Below are 4,352 nucleotides of genomic sequence, written 5' to 3' on the forward strand. Positions count from 1 at the left end.
TGTGTAAAACCCACTCCACGCCTTCTCTCCTCCCTCTTTCCGACTTGCGCAGGTAGGAGGGACGGAGGTGGGAAAGAGGAGTAGCTGCACCAACACGCACGGTGTGCCAAACTTGCAAAATCCGCCTGGCCACACCCAGTTGGCGAAGCACAGGTGCGCTGCGCCTCTGCCTCGCCCGGTCTGCGAAACTAGAGGCTGTTGTCTCTTCTTGTGTATTGCTCCAGTTCATCCACCCTCTGCTCCAGTACTATTATCTTTCTGTCGTTCATCCACCCTCTGCTCCAGTACTATTATCTTTCTGTCTTTCTCTGTCAGCAAGGCTTTCAGTGATTTCACTTCCTCCATTAGTCCAATTAGTCGTTTTCAGTGATTTCACTTCCTCCATTAGTCCAATTAGTCGTTCTTGCTGCGATGTTAACTTTGTCAGCTCACCTGACATAAAGTTTAGAGATCTTTTAATCTCTTCCAGGTCGTCTGTGGTTGTCATGTCTTTGCCCCGTGTGTTGTTTCTTCCATTCGGCATTTCTTCCTCACCAGCTGCTGGCTGGGCTGGTTAGCTGGGCTGCTCCAGATGCCTGGGCCTTTTGTTAGCTCCGCAGCTAACACTGATGGTGGAGCAGGCAACTCACTCAGCTGCTAGGCTAATAGCCTATTGTAGTCCAGAGTGTAAACCAAGTGTGCCAGCTGCAGCCGAGGAAATTCACCTTCCCATGGCAACGGTCTGAAACCACCACGGTGTCTGAGGAACAAGTTGCCGCTGTAGCATCAACGCTTGAAGACAACTTGCAGAAGACGCTGAGGAAATTTTTCAACTTCCACAAAGAGGCTTCGGACAAACTGAAGGAGGACAAAGAGGAAAACGCTTCGTCTGATGTCAGCCCTCCTGGGCGTCTGCACCTGTCTTGTGAATTTCTAGAAGACAGAGTTCTTCAATTAGACAAAAGAGACATTATAATTGGAGATCAGGGCATCTTGAACGTCGTCCCCTAATTAAACACCGACTATGTTTGATCAGATTTGGTCCTTGTGGGAAGATTTTGGGTTCATTTTCTCACAGCCCACAGTCTGACATGGCGAGTATGGATTAGGTTACAGTCCTCAAGGTAAACATTAATCCTCCACATGGTGGGTTTGGTTGTTTTTGGGTTGTACGTACAGTATTTTGTTTCCCGACCTCAACATTGTTCTCACAGACTGTGCGAGCAGCCGGCTGGCAGGATGAACGCTGAGTTTGTGTTTGACCCGTTTGACTGGATGACAAGTTGGAAATCTTTCAAAGCAGATTATAATGGGCTTTCCTGCGTACCATTACAGATGGATGTGTGTGTGTGTGTGTGTGTTTGTATAACTGGGCTTGTGTGTGCAGAATAGGGAGAACTGAATATCATTTTTCCTCCAGTCCAGAGCATTAACAGTGGAAAGAAAGTGTTTTGTGTGCATCTTGCAGCCTTATTTAATGAACCACTTGTGTCAAACAAAAATAGGAAGAATAAAAACAAAAATATTTTGACACACTGCACTAAAAACACTATGAAATAGTCAGTACCCTTACAACAAGTCCTCCAACCCATACTGCCACATACATGTGTTCCTACCATAGACTGTATGTATAATGAATGTAACCATGGTGACATCACCCATTGGTCTGTGGAGTCCTGTATTAAAGCTTCAAGTTCGGCACCCCGGCAGTCACCATCTTGGTTTTTGGAGCCAGAAGTGACCATGTTATGCATAACTTTCAGCCCTAATAAAATGTCCATGGGTGAGTTCTATAAAATTCACCCCTGCACAGTTGTCATGAACGTTGAAATCAGCTGTAAATGGTTTTTGTACCAGGCTGTAAACATGTTTATTACTGTGGGAATTCTGAAGCCACCCTCAAGTGGTGATTTGATGAACTGCAGTTTTTGGCACTTCGTCGTTGGCTTCATTTTTCAGCTGCGGAGGTTTCCTAAATGAGTCATGTTAGGTACGTCACCTGGGTGTGTTTCACCCATCCATCCACCCCAGCCTCCTCTGTTCACATTCTTTGTCACTCTGTCACCTAACCTACACAATTTCTCTGGTCATAAGTACAACAGCCACTAGAGGTCGCTACCTAACAAACATAAAAGTGGGTTGTAATAAGCTGCTTGTACAGTCAGCCAAAGCGGATGTTTTTTGAGGAAGCACAGTCTTGTTATTATGCCAGCATCACACTACATGATATCAGACTGATTATAGCCCAGTGTGGCTATAATCAGTGTCGGCTCGGATCATGAATGACATTGAATGTCATACATAATAATCCATCGTTTCATCTTGTGTAGTGTTTCATAGTAGACGACAACACGTCTGGGACGCCGCACGATGTCCCAACGAAAAGTCAGGCATGTTTGATTTTCTTTTTGTCGTTCACGTCTTCACCTGTGACCAATAGGAACACAGATCAGTTTGCTGCCATGGAAACTGTAGGGCATGATATTTCCTGTAGGGATGCTAGCACACAAAGGCACTTTATCAACCCGCTGAGTACTGCCATTAGCATCAAGCTAGCAAAGAATGTTCTTTCTTAATAATGGAGGATATAAAGGAATAACAATTTTGAAATTGTTATTATGTTACAGTAACAGTTCGGCTGGGACATGAACAGCCACACTGACTGAAATTATAGTAGTAATAATAAAAATAGGATAAGAATAATCTAATAATTTTTTGCTTTTCTTGGCAGAAATGGGCTTCCGTACATTCTTCAGTATACAAGACTTGCATTAAAAGTCAACATTCAAAGGGAAATATTTGTCCTTGAAATTTGGCTCTCTTTTAATTAATATGGTGATCCCGCTACGAGCAACGTAGCAACAGACCACAATTCATTTGCAATTAAAGCCAGTGACATGAAGCTAAAAACTGGCGGGCGTGACGCGACATGCTACAAATCAAAGTTGAGCTGGCCTCAACTTTTCTAAGCATTTCAGTGATGTGAAGCATCAAGCAGTCATGTTTTTTGTGTGGTAACGTTACTTTATTCTTGATCTCAGTTAGCTGATGCTATGCTAGCTTTCTGTGTCTTGCAGTGCACACAGGGATGCAATGGGGCGTCAAAATGTGATGTTAAAATGGGGCTCAGACATTGATAAAAAAACTGATATTTTTATGACCAAATACAAACTTTAGATGACGTTCACTTGAGTTGCTTTGAGGCCAGCAGCAGACACACACAAGGCCATGACGACGTAACTACCTTAACGAGTACTTGAGCAAGACTTCAACAGTGATTGGGCCGTCATGTAGCTGGTCACGCTGTTGCTATGTCACTCACAGTGTGAACTCAGCATTAAAGTCATTTTATTTTTAAAATCTTTGTAGCAGCTGTTTTATAGATTTCAGGGTCACTCTCTGCTGCTCTTCTTTTGACTTGTTTTTTACAGTATGAAGTCAGTACAGTTTTGTGAATTGAACTGGTGAGCAGAAGGCAGGAGAGAGTGAGAGTTTGTGAAACACTGACGATCAGAGCAGGGAGGAGGAGGAGGAGGAGGAGGAGGAGGAGGAGGAGGAGGAGGATCATCAGGACACCTTACAGACTTGTTAGGATCTCAACAAGCTCCTGTCGTTGACATATACACTAAACAGTCTTACCTGTCGTAAATCATAAAAATGTATGTTCACCTTTATTCTAGCTGAAAAGTAATGGAATAATATCAAACATCAATATTGTCTACATATACTTCAGGATTTGAACTATACGATACATGCATATAATAAGAATATCAACATAAACACATTGTTGAACGCAGGTGTGTGCGGAGTCATTGATGTCTCTGTGTGGTTCAGTCGGACTGAAACATCCCTGCAGGCCTCCCACCTCCTCACACTGTGCAAGGTGGATGTGAGATTTTATTTTTATTTTTAGTTTGGGTTAAAAACTGCAGCGGACAGATGGAGTCTGCAGGCGTGTCGGCCTCTCAGCTGTCTCACTGGGTGTTATCTCTGAAGCAGCTGGAGGCTTCCTGCACTTTTGTCCTGAGAGACCCTGAACACCTCGAAAGGTGGGACGAGGGCGTCTTAAAAAGGACCAAAGCAGAGATTTTTAATCTGTTGCCTGTTGATCCAGTGAACTCTGATAAACACTGAAGATTTTACAGAGTGTGCTGAAGTGTTCTGAGTATACTATATAATGACAAACTCTGTGTGTGTGTGTGTGTGTGTGTGTGTTCCACGTTTTTCTCCTCACTGACTTGGTCAATCCATGTGAAATTTGGCACAGTGGTAGAGGGTCATGGGAGGATGCCAATGAAGCAATATTACATCAATTGGCCAAAGGGGGGCGCTATAGCAACCCATTGAAATGTCAAACTTTGAATGGGCATATC

The 4,352-nt window shown here is 43.6% G+C and overlaps 1 protein-coding gene across 1 annotated transcript in view; it reads left to right on the forward strand.

The window, feature by feature from the left end:
• Nucleotides 1–4,352, forward strand: part of LOC126384706 (potassium voltage-gated channel subfamily A member 1) — a 56,952-nt gene that overhangs the window by 9,059 nt on the left and 43,541 nt on the right. The gene's annotated exons all lie outside the window — the stretch shown is intronic.

This window comes from Epinephelus moara, chromosome 23, assembly GCF_006386435.1.
Source record: "Epinephelus moara isolate mb chromosome 23, YSFRI_EMoa_1.0, whole genome shotgun sequence".
NCBI classification, from domain to species: domain Eukaryota; kingdom Metazoa; phylum Chordata; class Actinopteri; order Perciformes; family Serranidae; genus Epinephelus; species Epinephelus moara.